Raw genomic sequence first — 24,218 nt, 5'->3', positions numbered from 1 at the left:
GTGTTGGTATCCGTGTTTTGCTCCGCTGTGTTATCTACACCGTGTTCTGCCGGCTGTTGTGGCTAGGTGGGACTAGAGGAAGTAAAAAGCGTGAAATGTGCGTGCATGCAACGCCGTACACCACGTACCGTGCCACAGAGGAATCACGACCAGGGAATACGTTTCCGGTCTTCGGTGGATTAATGCTGACGTGTACTCACAGACTGAAACTGCTGTGCTTCAGGATATGTACGATAAACGCCTTGCAGGGGAGTGGATAACGGTTGTGGATAACGCAAATAGGGAACTTTTAGGGAACAAAGGGAACAAAATCGGGAACAAAGGGAACTTTCATATGACTTCCTCCCACCCTCCCTGATGTGCTGCAAACAAGAAAAAAGTGCATGATTGCTACGTTCTGAGGTTTTCTAACATGGCAATACAACAAAATGATGACGTTTCACAGCGTCTTTTTTCACTATTCATAATTGTTGTAGCACCACACACTGAAAACTGTTACGAACTATACTAGCACCTTCACAACTATAAATAAGCTTGTTATTCACTGCTGTGATCCTTATTACCATACTTTAAATACAAAAGAAAAAAGACCAGAAGTAAAGATGCATCAAAATATTTTTCCGTGCCCCCACTTCAGTGCATCCTCTTTTTTAAAAAGAAATTGATCTATATAATTTAAAATGTGTGATAGCCGTAAAAATGCAGCAGTAGAAACTTTTTTAGGCGTGGGCAATTGGGCTGTCGTACATGAAGCCCACCATAGCCAGCTCTAAGTCGTGAAGCCAAATTTTTTACCCTTCAAATCCATTTTTGCTGTACAAAAATTTCAGTTGGATTTGGCAGCATGGAGTGGCATGTAAGACAATCACTTCAGTGTAAGGCGAAGCCGTTTAGCTGCCATAGAATGTTTGAGCAGTTATACCGTTCAACTTTACCATGCACGTCTTCTTCATGATTTAAGGTAATGACTATGGTCGAAGCGGCAAGACATTCCAATGAAGGTGTTCCGAAAAACCTTTGCATTAATTAGTGCTCACAAGTATAATCACACTGTGGTAACTCCATAAACTGTTTCGCAGCCGAGGCAGGTGGTACCTACCATGAAGGCCAGCTGTGCATTGCAATTGCTTAAATAAACGGTGAAATTTCAACTTAATTTGTCCCCTCACTTTAGTTAATTTTGTGAGCAGGCGTGCGTATCAGCATAGTCAAGAAGGAGGACACCGAGCACCCGCCTCCCCCCCCCCCCCCCTGGCCCCTCCTCCCCTGATCAATTGCGAGGCCCTGTTCCCCAAAAATAATGCCTGCCTATGCCACTGGTGCATACCCAAGCACGGGATGGCCATAAGCGCGTCCTGTAACCTCTTTCTTTGTCCGCGTATTCTAGCGCAAGAACCATTTATAGCACACTGAAATTTGTTATCTTTTCCTTTCCGTCATTCATAGCAGTAGGCCTGACCAAGTATAGGTCAAAATTATCAGCCGGTAAGAGACGTACGTGCACTAGCTAGCTCTAAGATGAGGCAAATTGCCCTATCGTAAGAAACAAGCTTCCTAGCTCATCTCCAATGACGTAGGCTGAAAAAAAAAACATCTCACTGACGTACGCTTAATTAAGGTGGTTTTCCATTTTGCCAACAAGACGTTTGCAATATTGTCGCAAACTTATGGTCTCGTCATCATCAATGTGTCTCTGAAAAATATAAGCAGCTCGAAAAAACGGGAGACCGTGTCGACAGACTCGACGTCGTCGGCGCAGCTGCCTCTCTTTTGAGACTGTATGCAAGCGTTGAAAATTCGGTGAACTTTACCGCGCAGCGACCGCCACCGCTTTTGCACAAACTCCAGGGCCTCTGCACAGACAAATGCAAGACTGTTTAGTAGATAATTATTCACGCGGAAGGCTGACAACAAGCTGCGAAATCGACGCGCTTGCCTGGGCCGTTGATATTTTGCAGGACGGCGGCCGTCACTTCCCCCCACAGTGCCGCTTTCACATCGGGGTCCTTATGCTGCTTATGTGAAGCCATCCACAATGGCGTTCGACATTACACTTCGGCGATTAATATTTCATTATTAATGCAGTCGCTACGGCTCGACTTCAGCGGCTACCATGATCAACTACCAAAACAAGCGCGGAACGCCAATCACAACACACACAGCTTGCTTGCACATCGCGCGAAGAGCCGTTCCGGAAGTCATGTTACTTCGCCGTGGTCACGTGAGACGCGTCGCGCGGATGACGCGAGTGGCGGCTTCCGGCGCGGGCGTAAAGCGCTAACCACACGTACGCGCCGGCGTCGGTTGGCGTCTGATTGTGGAAAAGGTGACTATTATTTCTGTACAAAAGGTTTCTGGAACCGAACGAGCTTGTACAACAGCTCGCACTGCTGGACACCACAAACTTATGACGAGTTCGCATATATATACATTCACCTCTGTTACCAGTTCACGTGGCCAGGTTAACGACTCCGTATCTCTCCAGAATTACGTAGTGAAACAACAAACGCTGCCTAAATATCTTCACTGCAACAAATATGCACCTTCAGACACACCATTCATTTAATAAAGTGAGTAGCCTTTCTAGAAGAGTACGCTTATTGTCTTTGATTGGCAATAATCGTCGATAGTCACTGTACAATCTTTTTCTTGTCGTTTCCGTTCCGGTTTTTCCGAAAATAAAGTTTCTTTTTGTTTTCGTTTGAGTGAAGATTCGTTACCCTGGTAGTAACGTTAAACTTTCTAGATAAAGCGGAGTAGTTATGTATTTTGCTTCACTCCGTTGTTGCTTTCTTTTTTTTCCCCAGAATACCAGTACTCACCATTCAAGCGAAATACTGCGGAAATATGAGCAAGCTTTCGACGAATCCGAGCTACAATGCCGGCCTCTACGCAAGTAATAACGCGTGGCAGCGACACATGAATCTTCTGGTTCTGGAATTGCTCGAGAGGACCTTTGCTCCAAGTAACACGGAATGCGAACAATTTCTCGACCTCGGCTGCGGCACGGGTGATTTCACTCGCAACGAACTTCTTGTACGCTGCCCGCCGTGCCGCAGAATTGTCGCAGTAGATGCATCCGAAGAGATGCTGGCCTACGCTCGGGAAAACTCTGCTCACAGCAAGATCGTGTTCGCACACCTTAACATCAACGATGATGTGGCTGATTTCGCCGCTAGGTACGGAACTTTCAGTCGCATCTACTCGTTCTTTTGCCTCAACTGGGTCAAAGACCAGGCGAAAGCGATGAAGAATTGGCGAGCCTTCTCTCACCTTCGGGTGAATGTCTTCTAATATTCCCTGCCTGGTCGTCTACGAGGATGCTTTGGAGGAAATTGGGACGTCTTGAGCGCTGGAGGAAGTATGCAAAGGTAATACTCGCAATGCTTGTTTATTGCGTTTATAGATAATGCGGTGTCTTCGTGTGTAGTCCGGCACCTGCCCTTGAATTTACACTATCACGCAGGGCTGATGTGCCTGATTCAAATATTTTCGCTAATTTCTTGTCAGCAGCTTCAAAAAAGCCTTGGAAACGGAAACTCTAGAGAAACATCTGTCATGCACTAATGTTTCCGGCCGGTGTATCAGAATTTCCAATTTGGCGTAGCTTAAGGGAGCCGAAGACTCTGTGCTAAGCACATCAGCACGTAGCTTTCCCTGCTGCGCTAAGCCCAGCAGATCATCATCCGCCGCCTAGGTTTGTGAGTGGTGGCGCTGGCTAACACTCCCAGGGTTAGTTCTAGTTGTAAGACATAAATACCCCAGAAAGTGGATGGGAAAACGACTCCATGGTAGCTCAATGGTAAGGGCATCGCACGCGTAATGCGAAGACGTGGGATCGTTCCCCACCTGCGGACAGTTGTTTCTTCATCCATTTTCATTTCCATTAATTTATCATTTCTTTAATTCAATTTGTAAGTACAAGTAATTTCCCCTATGTTATCCTTGGTGTTATTGTTTGTGGGCTTCCTATGATATGATTATACTGTAAGCACTATTAACGCACTTCGGCGTTTTCATTTGTACATAGCAATCATCATCTTCCCTGTTCTTCTACTTCTTAGCGCATGAGCTAGGGCGTTTTCTTTTTGGACGAAAAAGCCCTTGCCAGCTTGGTCGGTCTCGGTCCTATAAAGTGGTGGAGGCACGTCAAGACCCCGACGTCCTCTCGCCTTCCCGTCCTCCCTGGACCTACGTTCCGGTCGCCGCCTGCGCCCGGCTACCCCTACAACGATGGACACTAGCAACCTCAGCTCTTCCGTCGCCTCTAACCCTACCACACAGACGACTCCGCCTGCTGTGCCCTCTTGGACTGTGACGAGCCCTCAACGCGATCCCCCTGTCTTTGCGGGACTCCGTTGTGATGACGTCGACGATTGGATCGACAACTGCGACCGCGTGAGCTCTTGCAATTAGTGGAACGGCACTGTAAAACAAAGGAGTCTTCGCAGTAGAAGGGCGGCAAGGGGAAGTTTATTGCTCGAAGAACCATAATAACGCATCCATACTGGCCGTTCGAGTCAGTCCAGAAGCGCCAGATCACGAGCGAGCCGCTCGCGCCGAGCGCGCTAGTAGCCGTCGTCGTCCTCTTCCTCTAATATTTAATACACTCCGGGGCCTGAGGTGGCGAGTTCTAAAGGGTACAATTTCTGCACAGGTCGGATCATCTGTGAGCCACTGGGTATTTTAACTTTACACGCACGGACGTTGCCATCTTTACTTCGGATGCAGTCACTTACTACCCCAGTCTTCCAGAACATTCTGGGAGCCTTGTCTTCGTGAATAATCACAACATCACCTTTACTGATGCTATAAGCTTTTGATGCTTTCCTCAAGTGAACGCTTCGAAGTGTCAGTAGATATTCACGAAGCCATCGCTTCCACAGTTGTTCCATTATTAGCTGCCTGTGGACCCACAAACTGAGCAGCTCAGTCTTTCTTTCTCCCTGTTCATCAGACGTTTTAGGATTAGACAAGAGACGGCTGCCTAACAAAAAATGAGACGGGGTTAGAATGTCTGGCTCTTTAGGAGAAGAGTAAATGAAAGTTATGGGTCTGGAATTCACAACGGCTTCTGTTTCAGTCAGCAAAGTGCTCAGTTGTTCTAGGTCAACAGACGCCCTTCCCAATGACTTGCGAAGGCACATCTTCACAATCCTAACTAACCGCTCCCAAAACCCACCCCACCAAGGAGCTCTCTCTGCAATAAATTTCCAAGTTATGCCGTGGGTAGAGCAATACTGGCTGACTTCCTCTTTCCTCAACAACTGGCGCATGCTAGCTAGCTCACGTGCAGCTTTCTTGAATGTAGTAGCGTTGTCTGAGTAAACTATTCGCGGTGTTCCACGTCTTGCACAACATCTTTTGAAAGCCATGAGAAAAGCGTTAGTAGTAAGTCCAACCACATGCTCAAGGTGAATTGCTCTAACTGCTGCACACGTGAATAGCACTATGTACACTTTAACGCCATTGCAATCTTTCAAAAAAACTGGCCCTGCAAAGTCAACTCCCGTAACCTCAAAGGGGCGCGAATTGCACACACGATCACTGGGAAGAGGGGCTGCCGGTGCACTCGCAGCCTTGAGTCGGAAACGAGCACAAATCACACATTTTCGTAGCACTCTCTTCACTGCTTGTCGCACTCTGGGCACCCAGAACCGGGCGCGAAGTTCATTTAATGTGTCACCGACACCGCCGTGGAGCACAGTTTTGTGAGCTTGCAAAATGACGAGTCGCGTGACCGGGTGGTTGGACGGTAGCAGCACAGGCGTCTTTTCGTTGTATGTGACATCGGCGTTCTGAAGGCGAGCTCTAATCCTCATGACGCCCTTTTCGTCAATAAAGGGATACAGGTCTCTTATGGACGACGTCTTGTCGAGGTCTTGTCCCATTTCAAGTTGGGCTCTCTCTTTGGCATAGGTATCTGTCTGCATTTGCTTGAACCAGATGTTCTCAGCTTCTTGAACTTCAGTAGCTGTAAGTGATCCTTCTGTATGCGACGTTGGCGATCTACAGTTGTCCACGAAGCGTTTGACCCATGCTGTCACTCTTGCCATTCGTAACCAAGAACTAAATCGTTCGGCACTGAAAAGTGGTTCTCTTATCACGCTCACCAGTACAGGAACGTTTGTTTGTAACTCGGAAGAAACTTGTTCGTCTTCCGGTCCAGAATCTGGAGCGTCAGATGTCGTTGGCCAACTATTTGCCGCACGTTGAAGCCAGTTAGGTCCTTTCCACCACAGCTGGCTATTTCGAAGGTTTCTGAGCGAAAGCCCACGCGGTCAGCAGATCAGCTGGGTTTTGTGTTCCCGGACAGTGATGCCACTGGTCTGGATCTGTTACTTGACGTATCTCGTTAACTCTGTTATAAACAAATTGCTTCCACTTGGTTGCCGTGCTTTGTATCCAACAAAGCGCTACACTTGAGTCCGTCCACAGGTGCTCTTCTATTTTCCATTGCCTCGACTCTAGAGCCTCCCGCAAGAACTTTAGGACTCTAGAAGCCAGAACCGCTGCTATCAATTCCAAACGTGGTAACCTGATCCGTTTGATTGGAGCTACTCTACACTTCGAAAATAGAAGCTGAACATCAACGTTACCGCATTGATCTTCCATTCTGAGATAAGCTACGGCACCGTAAGCAACAGAACTGGCATCAGCAAATACGTGAAGCTGGGAGCTTGAAGGCTTGTCCAAGAATAACTTCAGCTCACACCTGGGAAGTGAAAACACCGGATAGCATTTTAGCTCACCGGACCAAGTTTCCCATTCGTGTCTAAGTTGCTCAGGCATAACTTCTTCCCACGCAGTGCCATGCTCCCACAATCTCTGAAAGAGGACTTTCATCCTAACGACGAACGGTGATAGCCACCCTAATGGATCGAAAATCCGTGCGGTCGTCTGAAGGACACATCTCTTGGTGTCGTTCTTCTTTTCGAGAATCTGCAACAGAGATTCCATGTTTAGAAAAAGTTGTCGCAGTTTCACCTGAAAGGCGAAGCATCAATTGCGATAGCAAATTTGTAGAGAGCTATATGGAGTAATGATATTAGCTTTATCAGCTGTATAAACTTGGACATGCAGCAGCACCGGCAACACGCAGAACTGTTGTCGACGCCATCGGCGTTTTACCCGCGTTCGCTCAAAATGCGTGCGGCGTTGGTGACTGTAGCCGGAGCCTCTGATATAAATAGGCACTTGGTGCCGCAGCTAAACGTCGCCTCCCTTCCCTCCCCCTCCCCCCTCCCCCACGGCCTCTCGCGCGTCGGAAGAAGGTGCGTTTGCTCTAAATATATGGTGATTGTAAAGGAGAAAAGAGACGCCTACTTCTGCAGCCCTTAAGCGAGCACGGCGCAGAACGCGCGTTTGTTCTCCGCCGTGCGTTCACTCCCCGTGAAAGCGCGCGTCCCTCGCGCCCTCCCTCGCACATACAGCGTTCGCCGAACTCGCACATACAGCGTTCGGCGCACGGCGACGATTTCATCTCCATTGACGTCATACGGAACCTCACGGCGACGGCGACGGCGACGCCGACAGCAGAAATCTGCTTTTGAGTGTCCATATAATTGCTATCGCAATAATAAGCTTGTCAGCAGCTGTGTCCCATAGCAAACCAAGAACTTTCGTAGGAGCCATTGCTGAGACAGAGTCCAATCTATCAGTGATGTACTTTCTTAACTCAACTTCATTGGTGGACCATTTTTGCAGCTTCATGCCCGCTTTGCTGAGGATGAGATTTGCTTCGTTATAAAGACGGAAAGCTTCTTTTGAAGAAGGAACTCCTGTGACAAGATCGTCAACGTAGAAATTCTCGGCAAGTTGCATGGCAGATGATCTCAGCGCAGGATCGATATGCTTGAAATGATACTGGAGCGTCGCTGTTAAGAGGAATGGACTTGCTGTAGTTCCAAATGGCACTCGTGTCATCCTATACTCCACTATTTTCGGCACATGTTCACTTGACATTGGCGTGCTGTCAAACCATAAAAAACGCAAGGCGTCGCGATCAGGCTCTTGAATGCCGATTTGAAGAAACGCCTTTTGTACATCTGCAGTGATTCCAATCTTGTGTAGCCTGAATTCACAAGCATTTTAACCATGTTGTTGTTGATCTTGGGTCCTTTTTCTAATAATTCGTTCAGAGACTCTGCTCCATGCGCGTGTGACGAGGCATCGAAGACCACCCTCAGCCGTGTCGTCGAGGATGATTCCCTGATAACAGCATGGTGCGGCATGTAGTAACATCTCTCTGCCGAGTCTTTTCCGTTGACTCTTTCCGCGTGACCATCCAGTTCATACTGCCTGACTGCCTTGTCGTACTGCTGAAGAAGCTCCTCGTTACTACCAAATCGCCGCAATAAACCGTGTAGGCGTCGAACCGCAACACTTCGGTTGTCTGCTAGGTATGTGTTGACGGATTTCCACGGTAGCGCTACTTCGTACCTCCCGTTCTTGAATGCTATGTTCTCCGTGAATTGCCGGGCCACTTCATTTCCATGCTCGTCGTGGGTAGAAGGGTCAGAAATGCCTATGCTGTCTAGCTCCCAGAAGTGCTGCAAGGTTTCAGACACGTCAGTCTCTGTGCAACTCGTGCGAAGGACACAAACGTGCGCGCGGACTTCTTTGAAAATGCGACCGTCGCATGGTACAGGCCCTTGAAATGTCCAGCCAAGCTTGGTGTTGATCGCAGCAAGTCCTGTCACTTCGTCGTGCGACCAAACATCGTTTAGCACGAGCTTCCACATTTGATCGGCTCCAATGAGCAAGCTTATGCCGACTTCTGTTTTTAGGCCAGGAAGCGATACAAAGTCAGCAATAAACTTCTTTTCATTAGCCAGCTTCTGCACAAATGAGTGTGACTGTGGAGGTTCAAGCAAGTGATCACAGATAAAGGGAACCTCCAAAGCCTCGATTTCGTGTTTGGAGCTGTCAAATTGGCTCATCAAAGTCACCTTAACCAAGTTGAGCTGCTCTTGTGGCGCACCGCTCGAACCACCGAACGCTTTCACTTCAACATCTACCTTCTTCAGTGTTGGCAGGCTTCGTTTTCTGGATATATCTTCTCTGATAAACGTTCTCTGGCTTCCGTTGTCCAGGATCCCTCTTATATAGCAAGAATTACAGTCGCTTAGAGCCCATACTCGGAACGTCTGCAGTAATACGTCATTTTCAAATAAATTGCTTGTAGGTGCTCGTGCGGCAGCATGCAAGCTCGGGGTTTGTCGTTCACTCGGTTTCTTCTTGCTAGCGTAGTTGGGGTCACAAACAGCTGTTGCGTGCTTGCCTTTACAGGTAGCGCAACGGATATTGCGTCGGCAATCTTTCGAGCGGTGGCCTGATATCGTGCACTTGAAACATCTGCCCGACTTGGCCAAAAGGCTCTTCTTCTCCTGCAGGCTTATTGTAGAAGTGCACGTTTCCGTAACGTGGGTGGGTGAAAGGCAGAAAAAACAATTTACCTTTCGTCTTGCTGGATTCGTTGTGTAACACGGAGGCGGTAGGCGTGGCACAGGTCTTCCTGTCACGCCTTCCATCGTGCGTGTCGCGAACGCAGGAATCCTGGTGACCACTTTTTTTCACGAGCTTCGACCTCCAGTCGGAGAAAATCCAATAGCTGGCGCAGCTCCGTCTCTGACGACTGGATCTCATCGGGCTTTTGTAGTAAGCTCTGTCGCTTGTAGTGTTCCACCACGATGTCATTGGGGATCGCTTTCGTTAGAATCTCGACGAGCATCGCAGCGTATGAAAGCTCCGATCGTCCAAGAGCCTTGAGACCTCTCACGTTAATGTGTACGGTATCCAGGAGATTCCTCATAGCGGTCACGTCAGTAGAAAACCTCACTGGTCTCAGCATTCGAAGATTCTCCAAGTACTTCTGCTCGATGATCCTCACGTTGCCGAAGCGGTTGGTTAGAATTTCGATGGCATCTGCATATGATGCGTCCGTCACTGGAATTCCCTCGATCGCTTTGGCCGCTGGTCCAGCCAAAAGGGTTTTCAAGTAGTGAAAGCGGTCGATGTTCGTTAAACAGGTATTTTCGTGGACGGCATGCTTGAACATGTCCCAGAAGGGTTGCCACTGTTGCACTGTTCCATTGAAGTGAACCAAGTCGAGCTTCGGAAGTCGAGAAGCACCGACAACTGTTGTTGAGGTATCACCGAGGGCACGATGTCCCGAGAGCGTACCTGAAGCTGAGGCGTCGTTAGGTGTCGGTAGGCCTCGATCCGCGGTTGTTTGAGACTGAAGTTGTTCGATGAGGTGACAGAGAAGGGACAAGGTTGCTGCCGCGTTGTCTTCATAATCCGCGACCGAGATGTAGTCTTCGGATGCTTGCTCGTCCGTGAGGTAACCCTCCAACTGTTCGTTGAGCACCCGTAGTCCGTCGTTGCAGTTCTTCAGTCTGTCATGCAGCACTCGAAGCGCCGGAGCGCTAAAATGACTCGATTCCATAAGTTGGCTTGCCTCGTTTCGGAGACGCGTGTGCAAAGCTCGTTGGGTTGCTCGCTTGCCCTTGATCCGCTCCATCTTCGTTGCCAGCGACGTCCTTTCGTTGTCGGGTCGCTTGGATCACAGAGTCCCGGGTTTCTCGGCACCAAAAAATGTAAAACAAAGGAGTCTTCGCAGTAGAAGGGCGGGAAGGGGAAGTTTATTGCTCGAAGAACCTTAATAACGCATCCATACTGGCCGTTCGATTCAGTCCAGAAGCGCCAGATCACGAGCGAGCCGCTCGCGCCGAGCGCGCTAGTAGCCGTCGTCGTCCTCTTCCTCTAATATTTAACAGGCACCCAGAAATTGAGGCACGTCGCATTCTACTTGACCGGTGTTGCAAAGACGTGGTATTTCAACCTCGAATCTGACATCGCGGATTGGTCACCGTTTACCACCAAGCTGCGGCAAATCTTCGCTTCCTCGTCTGGACGTGCAGAAGTCGCCAAAAAAAAGCTGGGCACGCCCCTCCAACTTCCGCAAGAGTCTTACACCTCATACATAGAGAATGTCTTCACTCTGTGCCGCCGTGCGAACCCTAGCATGACGGAAGCCGAACGCGTTCGACACATATGAGAAGGCATTGGGCCTGTCGCGTTCAACGCTTTAATCGTGCGAAATCCGGCTTCTGTCCAAGACATCACTTCCACGTGTCAGCGCCTAGACAAGCTGCAGTCTCTTCGTCTTCAACATGACAGCAGCGATCCTCAGGTACGCCATTATTCAGATCTACGTGCTCTCATCTGCACCATCATCCGCGAACAGCTTCAAATACAATACCTGAGGCGTTCACCTACTGCCTTTGCCCCAACCCCACCTTCTGTTTGCGCGAGGTCGTAAAGCAAGAGTTGACAGCGATGACTACACCCACGACGCATCTGGCTCCGGTAGCACGCCCCAGACCCACCTACGCGGATGTTTCTTCGCTACCCACCCTTACCGTGACCTCCGTGCCTACTGACGTTACCTATGACCATTTGGCTTCGATGGGAACCAGAGCACTTGCTGCGCCATCCTACCCTCCGTGGCGTCACCTCGTCCGGTATGTTTTACTGTGGTATACGCGGCCATATATCTCGCTTCTGCCTCCGTCGCCCGCAAGATGAAAGACGAGACTATGCTGAGCACGAGCGAGACCGCACTCGCCGAGCAGACGCCTGCTATCCCGGATATTACTCGTTCCCTCAGCAGCGTTCTCCGTCTCCTCCAGCTGCTCCCAATCTGCCTCATAGTTCCCGTTCGGCCAGACGTCGTTCTCCTTCGCCTTACCAGCGCTCTACATCACCGCTTCGCCCCACTTCCCATCTTGCCAACCAGCATACAGAAAACAAACTGTTGTAGTTTTTGGAGGGGAAACTGCTTCTATCAGTCTTCAAAAATTCCTACTGTTCGCCCGGCCAACATGCTTTATGTAACTGTTGAAGGTGTTCCCGCGTCAGCTCTCATCGATACCGGTGCCGCCGTTTCTGTTCTTCGTAGTGATCTGTGTTCACGGCTCCGGCAAGTAGAAGCGCCTTATCTTGGACGTATTTTGCGTGGTGCTAATAATGCATTCATTCACCCTGACGGATAGTGTACTGCTCGTGTTCTCATCGACGGCATTCACCACCACATTGAGTTTATCGTCCTTCCAACGTGTATCCATGAACTTATACTTGGTTGGGACTTCCTACATTCTGCTTCAGCCGTCATTTCATGTAGAGTGGAAGTTGTTCATATCACGGATACAGCGCTTGCACCTGTTACGGCCTCTTCACCTTCATGCGTGAACTTCGCCATCGCTGTAGACTACGTCCTGCGTCCTGGTCACGAAGACGTTGTAGCCTTAACATCCAGTCAGATCGCCGACGAAGAGGCTCTAGTCGCCCTTTCTTCCCGCTGTACGTCTAGCGGAATTCTCATTGCCACCTGTCTCGTCCGGGTTTCACGTGGCCGCGCCCTTCTGTCTGCTTGCAACACGACCCCAGATCCTGTGATGCTGCCCAAAGGGATGACTGTGGAAACCCTCGCCGACACTCCACCTATCTCTATAGTCACGCTTTGCCTTTCTTCATCGCCAGCACCAATCTCAGGTTTGGATGATTCTTTCACTCCCCCAGCCGTCCTTGGTTCTGACCTAACAGCCGCGCAGTCTTAATGGGGGTCTTGGCGAAGCACAAAGCCTGTATCGATAGCTGTTCCCCTGTGCTGAGCAAAACTTCTGTGGCTACACACCGCACCGAAATCGATGGTTCCGCTATAATACGACGACGCCCCTATCGTGTATCGCCGTCCTAACGGAAGGTCATTGAACAACAGGTTGCTGATATGCTTGCGCGGAAAATAATACGACCTTCATCTAGCTCGTGGGCTTCTCCCGTGGTTCTGGTAAAGAAAAAAGATGGCCCCGTTCGCTTTTGCGTCGATTATCGAGCGCTCAATAAGATCACACGGAAAGACGTATATCCAATACTTCGAATTGGCGACGCTTTGGACACACTACAAGGGGCGGAGTATTTCTCCAGCCTTGATCTTTGAACAGGATATTGGCAAATTCCGATGAACGAGACTGACAAAGAAAAGACCGGATTCGCTACACCAGGTGGACTTTATGAATTTAACGTGATGCCTTTTGGCTGTTGTAATGCTCCCGCCACATTTGAGCGCATGATAGATAACGTACTTTGTGGACTAAAATGGAAGACCGGCCTCTGTTATCTGGACGATATTGTCATCTTTTCGTGTAACTTCAGCCAACATCTTCATCGATTAGACGACGTTCTCAAGTGCCTTGCAAATGCTGGTCTTCAGATCAATACAAAAAATGCAAATTTGCAAGCAAGACAATCAGAGTATTGGACCACGTCGTCTCAAAAGATGGCATCCAGCCAGACCTCGAAAAGATTATTGCTGTTCTCCAGTTTCCTCGCCCCCAGCAGCAGAAAGATCTACGTAGTTTCCTCGGCTTGGCTTCATATTTTCGTCGATTTATACGCAACTTCGCTGCAATAGCAGATCCTCCAAACAAGCTACTGGTTACCGGTGCCTCTTTCACATGGACTGACGACTGCGAGTCTGCTTTTACAGCTCTCAAGCAACACCTTACCTTTGGACCCGTGCTTTGCCACTTCGATGATCGAGCCCCCACCATACTCTATACTGACGCAAGCGCACAAGGTATTGGCGCAGTACTTCTGCAACGTAATGCAGCCTGTAAAGAGCAAGTCATAGCATATGCCAGCCGAACACTTTCTCCAGCTGAGCGGAACTACACCATTACAAAGCAAGAGTGCCTGGCTATCGTTTGGTCGATACAGAAATTTCGCCCATACCTTTACGTCCGCCACTTTACTATCGTCAGCGACCATCCTGCTCTGTGTTGGCTGTAATCAATGAAAAACATGTCAAGATGCTTAGGACGCTGGATACTTCGCTTGCAGAAATGTGACTTCACAATAACCTACAAGTCTGGTAAAAGTCATCATGATGCAGATGCTCTCTCCCTGTAATGCGCAGTCTTCCCCACCACGTCGTTCCGATGCTACGCTTGCCTCACACCAGCTCTCGATAACGCCCCTGGACCAAGTTACGCTTTCATCACGCTCTGATTTCGTCTTGCTTCAGCGGGCCGACTCCTACTGTCGAACTCTCATGGATCGCCTTATTGGGCTCGCCGAACCACCCAACAGCCGCTTGCGACACTAACTTCGACAATTCCGCCTTCAAGGTGGCATGCAACACCGCTACGTTTACCACCCAACAGGCCACCGGTGGGTCCCAGTTCTACCGCGCTGCCTTCGCCTGCGAGTATGAGAGGCAATTCACCACGCAGTATCAGCTGGCCACTTAGGCTTCCACAAGACTTACGACCGCATCAAGGCCCGCTGCTTCTGGCCTGGCCTATCCACAACGGTGGCCAAATACATTGCCTCTTGTGCGTCCTATCAGAACCGCAAACGCTCGACATCCCCTCCTGCTGGTTTACTACAACCTCTCCCTTTCCCGGACGCACCTTTTGAATTTGTTGGCCTTTATTTATATGTTCCCTTGCCTTTGGCACCCTCCGGTCACCGTTGGATTGTCACTTCGGTCGACCATTTAACAAGATATGCCGAGACTGCCCCTCTGCGATCCGGTACCACTTGTGAGGTCGCTGACTTTTTCTTGCGCTCCATCGTCTTGCGCCACGGGGCTCCTCGCGTTCTTCTGAGTCACCGTGGCAAAGCGTTTATTTACGAAGTTCTCGAGGAAGTTCTTCGGGCCGTTGTTACCGTGCACAAATCTACTTCTCCCTATCATCCGCAAACCAATGGCCTTACTGAGCGCTTCCACCGTACGCTATCTGACATGATTTCCATGTACATCCATCCTGACCACACTGACTGGGATAAAATTCTTCCTTTTGTGACATTCGCATATAATACTGCTATTCAACGGACTACCTGCTACAGCCCTTTCTTCCTTGTATATGGACAATCTCCTTCCACCATATTCGACAGAGAATTCTTTTTAGCACCTTCTTCGCGTAGCGCGTCCCTTCCAGAAGATTTTGCCGCCCGTGTCATTGCCGTCAGATCGCCCGGCAAAGCACGGAAGCTACCCAAGCTGAGCGCGAACGTCGCTGCGACAACAAATGCCGTGACCTACATTTTCATCCCTGGAGACCAAGTCCTGCTTTGGATTCTAGTCCGAACTCCAGGCCTCTGTGAAAAGTTTCTTCAACGCTGCATTGGCCCATACACCGTTGTGCAGCAAACATCTGCAGCGAACATCTCGTAAGCCCAGTACACTCCGTCCCTGACCGGCGCCGCCGTAATGCCGAAATTGTTCACGTCTCGGGGATGAAGCCCTGCACTCCCCGTTTAGATAATCTCTAATCTGCGGCCAGGCTGGCCGCTTCCATGACGGGGGGAGGTTAGTGTAAGCACTATTAACGTACTTTGTCGTTTTCATTTGTACATAGCCATCATTATCTGCCTTGTTCTTCTACTTCTTCGCGCATGAGCTGGGGCGTTTCATTTTATTGCGATAGCAATTATATGGACGCTTCAACCGGATTTCTGCCGTCGCCGTCGTCGTCGCCGTCGTCATCGCCGTCGCCGTGAGGTTCCCTATAGATAAAATCTGCGCCGCGCGCCGTATGCCCGAGCGGAAGCGTGCGGGGCCGCGCGCTATCACGGAGAGCGAACGCACTCAATCACCCACGCGCAAGCAAGGAAGCGGGAAGCCAGCGCCGGAGGGAGCGCGGGGGGGAGTCGCACTTCTACTCTGCCAATTAACAACAGCGCTCGTCGCTCGCTCGCCCGCACCGTCTCTTCTCTCCACAGGGCTCTGACCTTTATGCGCCGTGCATTCGCCGCTCAGTTTCCGTTGAAGCGATAGACCGCACGTACCTTCGCCCGCGGCGGCGTATGCGCTCGCTGCCAGCGTTTTGACAGTCGTTGTCTGCAGTCATTCAGTGTGATCTATTCATGTTTGTTTGTGCGCGCTCACACCACGCTTGTTCATTCAGTTAGTAATAGTCGGGCCACATTTTCCAACGCACGCTACACATGCAATGCTGCCCGGATCGGCAGCGCAGCACTACAGGTGTGTCCCTTCGCACGCGCTGCCCACGGGAAGCGCTTCTCATCAACACCACCGTTTCACACGCGCCTTCTCGTGGTCATCGAGTCTCTCCATGTCGGTCTACTTACGCCGCAGCACACCTGCTTACTTAATCAGCTCATGTTTACTACAATTCATATTGCTACCAAAGCCGCTCACCTTACTTCGTGTGACATTGCTGTGTTGCTATCGCATTCATTGCTTTGCCCTTAGGGTGAAACTGTGAAATGTTTTGGAATAAAAAGCGCTTGACAGCTTGGTAGACCTTGGTCCTAATATATATATATATATATATATATATATATATTTATAATAAAGCCCCGGCAAGCGTTTAGTCAAAGGTCAATGCATTGAAACTTCCTGCTGAAACGGATATGTGACATTACTGCTAGGCTTCAAATCTGCAACTCATATATACGACTTAAGTTGAATGACTGAAAGATAATTAGGGAGAGAGATATCTAACATCACGGTGCGATTCGTCATGCAACTAATGTGCGCCTCTTCAAGTTATTCAATGGATGGAACAGAACTGATGTCACGTGTTGCGTTACTTAAGTCTTTGTAATCCGTCATCGTTATTGCCTTTTCCTTTCTTCCTCACTACAATTTGCGACACTTCCTTTCCTTAGCGCAGGCAAGTGCTGCGTGCCCCTCCCGGGGGCAGTTGCCAGCATGCTCCGTCCTGTCTTTTCCTCTCTATTTGCACATATGCTTGCAAACGAAATAACAATAATTATTATAATAATAATCAACTGTTTATTATATTGCCCAGAAATAGCTACGGAGCTTCATACTGGTGCACTTAAAGAAGTCGCAGTTTCGCCCGAAAGGCGAAGCATCAATTGCGATAGCAAATGAGTAGAGAGCTATTCGGAGTAGCGATAGTAGCTTTATCGGCTGCATAAACTTGGACACATCCGCTTACTAACTGAATTAACAAGCGTGGTGTCAGCGCGCACAAGCAAACATGAATATATATCACACTGAATGACCGCAGACAACGACTGTCAAAACGCTGGCAGCAATCGCAGCCGCCGCAGCAAGGTTCGTGCGGTCTATCGCTTCAAAGGAAACTGAGCGGCGGATGCACAGCGCATAAAAAGGTCAGAGGCGTGTGGAGATAAGAGACCGTGCGGGCGACGGCCACAGCCGGGCAAAGTACGAACGGAGTTGTTGGCAGAGTAGAAGCTGCGCCCCCCCCCCTCCCTCCCGCGCTGCCTTCCCGCTTTCTTGCTTTCGCGTGGGAGACTGAGTGGCAAGTTCCCCTTACGCCCGATTGCAAGAAACGCCTTTGGTGCCGGAGCACTGCGTCGCCCCGCCACCCTCCCTCCCATAGCCCCACGGCCTTTCGCGCGAAGGTTGCGTTTGCTTTCCGCCGTGCGTTAGCTCTCCGTGATAGCGCGCGCGTCCCCCGCGCGCTTTCGATCGCGCATAGGGCGCGCGGCGACGATTTTATCGCCCTTGGAATTTATACGGAACCTCACGGCGAGGGCTACGGTGATGGCGACGCCGACGGCAGAAATCCGATTGAAGTGTCCATATAATTTCTATCGCAATAAAAGCAATACGCGAGACAAAATGTACAGAGAAGGCAAATGTACATTTGCCTTCTCTGTACACTTTGCCTTCTTTGCATCAGTACGAAGCTCCATAGCCATCTTTCTACCACGTGATAGACAAAACAATGTGAAATAGTGAAACAAATGGGCAAACCGCAAACGACGGGGCCGGGTATAAACGGGAGTTGAGCATACAACATGAGTACCTACATATTGTCACAAGCGGCAATACTGTGGTCGGTGCTCAGACGATGACGACGACGACGGTGTGGCTAGCTGGTGTGCACGCGCTAGCCTGACCATTGCTGCAGCGTTGTGCGCCTTGCCTTGTAAATATATCCATTGTATATTGAATCTCCCGTAAAATCTTTGGTGGAGGTGCGCGGCAAGCTCGCTACAACAGCGGGAACTGGATCTTCGCCACCACAATGACCTGCGACCACAATCACCTGCCACCACAATGACCTGCCACCACAAAGACCGACCAAGCAACCCAGTGTGAGCAAGGCCCGTCATCAGTCATTCTCGTGCACCATCCTGATCCAGGGACATTCAACGGCACAAGCGGCTTGGACGTCGATGAATGGCTGACTATATATGAGCGCGTCAGCCACAAGAACAAGAGTGACCCGACGGTAATGCTTGCGAATTTCATCTTCTATTTGCGGGACACTGCGCGATTCTGGTTCGAGACGCATGAGGAAGATCTGACAAGTTGGGACGTCTGTAAGCAGAAATTACGCAATCTATTTTGGAAACCTATTGGACGACAACTAGCGGCCAAGAAAGAACTCGCAATTCATGCCCAGACGTCCACAGAACCGTACATCTCCTATAATCCGGACATGTCTCTGTGCCACAAGGTCGACGAGGATATGCTTGATGCGGACAAAGTGGTACACATACTCAAAGGCATAGCCGATGACGCCTTCAATCTGCTACTGTGTAAGAACTGCTTCACGTTCCAGTCAGTCATCGCTGAATGTCGTCGTTTTGAGCAGGCCAAAAGTCAGCGTATAACTCACCGCTTCGACCAACTTCCCGATATGGTTGCCACGTCCTCATGCGAAGGTTTAGTTACGCTCCGTCAAGCGCAAGCTCCAGAAAACGTAACCATGATCGTCCATCGAGAACTCGAGGCCATGGCACCCGTTACCCCTCACGACGGTATGCAAGGCAACAACCTGGATACTATTTCGCCAATAGGTCGCGAATATGGGCATTTTACCAGCCTTTTATAACAGTAATGCTGCTACCAACCCGGTCTTCCCGGTCGTCGCTGCTGCAAGACCGAACACGACCTTCAGGCCACGTTATCGAAATCCAGCCGATTGACGCACGCCTGATGACCGGCCCACCTGCTTCACATGCTCTAGGATTGGACACATAGCCCACCATTGCCGCAGCCGCTGGCCCACGTCCTATCGACCAAACCCTTACAATCGCCCGGACCGTGCACCATATGCCCCGTCGTTCTGTCCTGAGGCTTCAAGTGCTGAACGTCCTCCTAGAGAAAACCGGACCAGTCGCTCACCATCGCCCCAGCGCCGTCAGTCCCGCTCGTCCCAACCTCGCCGCTCTGTCTCTCTTTGACCGCCTCTCGGAAAACTAGCCAGTGCAGCCCCGGGAGGTGACGCTGTATTTATGACCCGACCGGAAAATCGTCTGATTGTCGCTCATACCTGATGCAACCTTCTTGAAGTTCTGGGTGATGGTGTGGCAGTTACAGCTCTTTCTCGTTGATAACGGCGCACAAATTTCTGTAATGAGCTCGAACCTCAGCCGCCGCCCCCAGAAAGCCCTGACGCCCGCGGCTTCACCTACCATCTGAGTAGCCGACGGGAGTACACCTGCCTGCGATGCTTGTAATTTTCCCTGCACGCATCACCATTTCTGGTCACCACACACCTGTGCCACACATCTGTGGTGTGTGGTGACCAGGAAATACAAAACACACGAAATTAACTCTGAAGTATGTCAATACAGGCACTATAATTATTCCATGTGTTATATTATTTATTTTTGGAATGGAGCAACGGGACTGTATTTAATGCAACAAGGCTGGTCAGTAAATTAGCAATGTTGCCTGGTATACATTTGCGACACGGAAAATTGCACATGCTCAGGAGCTTTGGCCAATGTATAATGTCATGGACCACCTTATAAAGGAACAATAGGGCTGATTTAATACGCCTTGACATTAGAGGTGTGAATTGAGTTATATTTGAGAGGGCTGTACTATGGCCGCCAGAAGGGCAAAAGTGGTGCTTGAAAACAGATATCAATTTATTATTTGAAGAGTACCTTCGGCGCAATTCTAAGTGGCTTGCCCATCGACAGATCTCGATATAATTTGTCACAGATGTATGGCGCAGCCCTACTCTGGCGTAACTAAAGATGAGAAGCTTATCAATAGAGGCCGGGTCTTTAGGCATTAAAAAGCGCGTTTTAGGCGCCAAAAATAGGCAGGCAAAGCAACGTTTTAGGCCTCCAACGTCGTAAATATAGGCACAATAAATTTTTACATAAATGCCAATAATTTCAAACGAAGACGTGCGCGACCTGTATCTACGACAGAAAAACAAGAAATGTTATTGTTTATGTTGGCACAAAGGCGCCAACAGTTGAACATAGCCGTGCAATTGTCCCATAAAACTGCTGGACTAATGACGATCAATTGGCTTCATTCACACTGCTCATATTCATGTTCAATGGCCACTGTACTCGAGCGTTGCATAAAGTGAAGCAAGCATGAAAAAGAATACTTGAAGGCTAGGAATACTGATTTAAAAAGCGCTACTTTATGCCTGCCTGACGCAATTTAACTAAGACATAACAAAAACAGACAAATAATAAGTGCAAGAGAGACTACAATTTATTAAGAAATTAACATGTTCTTACATGAGGACTGTTAGGTACAACTCTGGCAATTTTCTCACATACAATGACATTATCGGAATTGTACAGGCAAAACGCCCCAACACTGCCAAATACACTTCCGCCCATTTAAAGTGCACGTGTTTGAAGAAATCTGTTTGGAGAGCACGCGGAACGTAGTCTAAGAATCACTGTGAAGATTGTGGAAACAATAGCAAACTACCATCTGCAGATTTTTGGATTAAAAATTGTTCCTCTTGTCATTGAGAATGATCTTGTACGCTGAGAAGGAACGCTCGACGGCAGTGAACACCTTAAAAAGTAAATTCCCCACCCCCCCCCCCCTAAAAAAAAAAAAAAAAAAAAAGCCGCGTGCACATAACATTTTTCTTTCTTCTTTTGCTCTTTACTCTCCTTTCCCCTGACGGCTCTCCGCGGTTTCGCATTCGCCAACCGCGGCGCGTCCCATTTCCGGCTGCTAGGGGTTGTTTTCCGAAAGTTGGTTGAACTGGATGACTAGGATGAACCCCATAGAGTTCCGAACAGTCAATGTCGCCCGGTAACATGAGTAATGGTCTCTAACTGCACTCGAAAGCGAAACTTGAGGCTAAATAGTGTTCAAATATGCGCCGATATTGAAAATAGGCATTTATAGGCATTTAGGCACAAACGCCAAATTAGGCATTTATAGGCACTATAAAAACACTATAGAAGCCATTCTTAGCCTCTAATTCATGCTCATGTATCAAAATGGGGCGATAGGAGCGCAAGGAACAAAAAAGGCATTTGCCTAAAATCCGGTCTCTACTTATCAACAATCTGTGTGTGTTTCCGGTAAACTTTTACGTCTGAATGCACTATCTTGCTGAAATGGGCACTCAAAGCATGCATCGCTGGCTTGATTGAAAAAAAGCCTTTCTGTCGAACCAATGATTGCGGAATTTTAAACACGCTCATGAGTTCCCACTAGTCAGTGGCTGCATATGATGCCGGCAACAATGATACCTTCAAGTTGCACGTGTGGGCTTATTGACCAGTTGCCTTCACCCAGAAAGATCACATACTCGTGACGTCTGCGGCAGGAAGGACATTCCACATCCACCGCCAAGGCGTGGCGAAGTGTATGGAGAAAACGGCGCCGCGGTAGCTCAATTGGTAAGAACCTCGCACGCGTAATGATGTGAGTGATGGCGCTGGCTAACACTCCCAGGGTAGTTTCTACTTGTAAAACATAAATAAGTGTATGAGAAGACGGCGCCGCGGTAGCTCAATTGGTAAGAACCTCGCACGCGTAATGATGTGAGTGATGGCGCTGGCTAACACTCCCAGGGTTAGTTTCTACTTGTAAAACATAAATAGCCCAGAAAGTGTATGAGAAAACGGCGCCGCGGTAGCTCAATTGGTAAGAACCTCGCACGCGTAATGATGTGAGTGATGGCGCTGGCTAACACTCCCAGGGGTAGTTTCTACTTGTAAAACATAAATAGCCCAGAAAGTGTATGAGAAGACGGCGCCGCGGTAGCTCAATTGGTAAGAACCTCGCACGCGTAATGATGTGAGTGATGGCGCTGGCTAACACTCCCAGGGTTAGTTTCTACTTGTAAAACATAAATAGCCCAGAAAGTGTATGAGAAAACGGCGCCGCGGTAGCTCAATTGGTAAGAACCTCGCACGCGTAATGATGTGAGTGATGGCGCTGGCTAACACTCCCAGGGTTAGTTTCTACTTGTAAAACATAAATAGCCAGAAAGTGTATGAGAAGACGGCGCCGCGGTAGCTCAATTGGTAAGAACCTCGCACGCGATATGCGAAGACGTGGGATCGTTCTCCACGTGCGGAAAATATTTTTTATTGCGATAGCAATTATATGGACACTTCAACCGGATTTCTGCCGTCGCCGTCGTCGTCGCCGTCGCCGTGAGCTTGCGTATAGATTCCAAGGGCGATAAGATCGTCGCCGCGCGCCGTATGCGCGAGCGAAAGCGCGCGGGGGACGCGCGCTATCACGGAGGGCGAACGCACGGCCGAAAGCAAACGCTACCGTCGCGCGAAAGACTGGGGGGGGGGGGGGGTATGGGAGGGAGGGTGGTGGGGCGACGCTGTGCTCCGGCACCAAAGGCGTATCTTGCAATCGGGCGTAAGGGGAACTTGCCACTCAATCTCCCACGCGAAAGCAAGAAAGCGGGAAGGCAGCGCGGGAGGGGGGAGGGGGCGGCACAGCTTCTACTCGGCAGAGTAGCACACAGCTGCGAAACAACTCCGTTCGTACTTTGCCCGGCTGTGGCCGTCGCCCGCACGGTCTCTTATCTCCACACGGCTCTGACCTTTGTGTGCGCTGTGCATCCGCCGCTCAGTTTTCTTTGAAGCGATAGACCGCACGAACCTTGCCTGCTGCGGTGGCTGCCATTGCTGCCAGCGTTTTGAGAGTCGTTGTCTGCGGTCATTCAGTGTGATCTATTCAAGTTTGCTTGTGCGCGCTGACACCACGCTTGTTAATTCAGTTAGTAAGCGGTTGTGTCCAAGTTTATGCAGCCGATAAAACTACTATCGCTACTCCGAATAGCTCTCCACTAATTTGCTATCGCAATTGATGCTTCGCCTTTCGGGTGAAACTGTGACTTTTTTTCTTTTTCATTCGTTTTCATTGCCAATAATATATCATTTCTTAAATTTTCTTAGTAAGTACAAGTAATTTACACTATGTTGTCCTTGGTGTCATTGTTGGATTGTTATGCTATGATTAATAAAAATTGGGCCCTTCGCTTACCTTTCTTCTGTTCATAAAGGTATATGTGTATATTGCCACGGGATACGGTATAAATGAAAATATATTTACAAACTATTTACAGTGAGCTGCAGCACTCCCAAGTTGGCGGAAAGACAATCTTTACAATCGTTGTTTTCTTCACCCCAGTAGCCAACGTCGTCGTTGTCACATTGCTCGCAGTATCGTGACATTAACTTCCTGTAGGAAAAGCGCGCGCCTAAGACGGTGGTGGGTGAAAGGTATGGCTTGAGGCGGGCCACGTGCACGATGTCTGAGGAAAAAGACATGGTAAGATCGAACGGGAGTATTTTACAAGTAACGCCTGTCAATTGCCGCAGGACACGACAGGGGCCAGAGTATCACTAAAGTAGTTTTTCACAAAGGCCAAAGCTCCGAGACGGGGACCAGAGAAGGAGAAAGTCGCCCGCAGATAGTGGGCATCCCGGTACAATTTACAGCTATGCAATAGCGTGTCCATCCTTCGCTCGAACGTGGCCGGGGCATTGCACAAGCCAAAGGGCATAACTCTGAACTGATAGAGGCCGTCAACTGTAACAAATGCTGTCTTTTCACGGTCCCTGTCGTCGACGGCGATCTGCGAGTAACCGGAGCGCAGGTCAATGGACAGAAAAAAAAAAATTCGTCGGGCCTTCCACTCCGTGAAAATGGATAACCAGCGAAGCTGAAACATGCGGCCCGGGTGTTTATCACTGCGTTAATCCCGAGGGTTAATTATTGTATTTCTCAATTATGAGGTTACACACACGTTCAGCTGCGACAGAGAGAACGACGTCACTGACGGTATGCCTTCAGTCCGCCGTTGTCGCTTGCGTTCGATGTCTCGAGTTTGCTCGGCGGCGTGGTTAGCAGCATCCGCCCACCAATGCCGCTTGCGATTCTTCGAAATAAATAGCTTAAAAATTAAATCTGTCCGTTACGT

At 49.3% G+C, this 24,218-nt stretch overlaps 1 pseudogene; it reads left to right on the top strand.

Annotated features, from left to right (window-relative positions):
- Positions 1 to 24,218, top strand: part of LOC119463591 (juvenile hormone acid O-methyltransferase-like) — a 40,422-nt pseudogene that overhangs the window by 5,776 nt on the left and 10,428 nt on the right.

This window comes from Dermacentor silvarum, chromosome 9 (assembly GCF_013339745.2).
Source record: "Dermacentor silvarum isolate Dsil-2018 chromosome 9, BIME_Dsil_1.4, whole genome shotgun sequence".
Classification (NCBI taxonomy): Eukaryota; Metazoa; Arthropoda; class Arachnida; order Ixodida; family Ixodidae; genus Dermacentor; species Dermacentor silvarum.
Note: the sequence above shows the minus strand (reverse complement) of the source record. Positions and strands in the feature narration are given on the sequence as shown.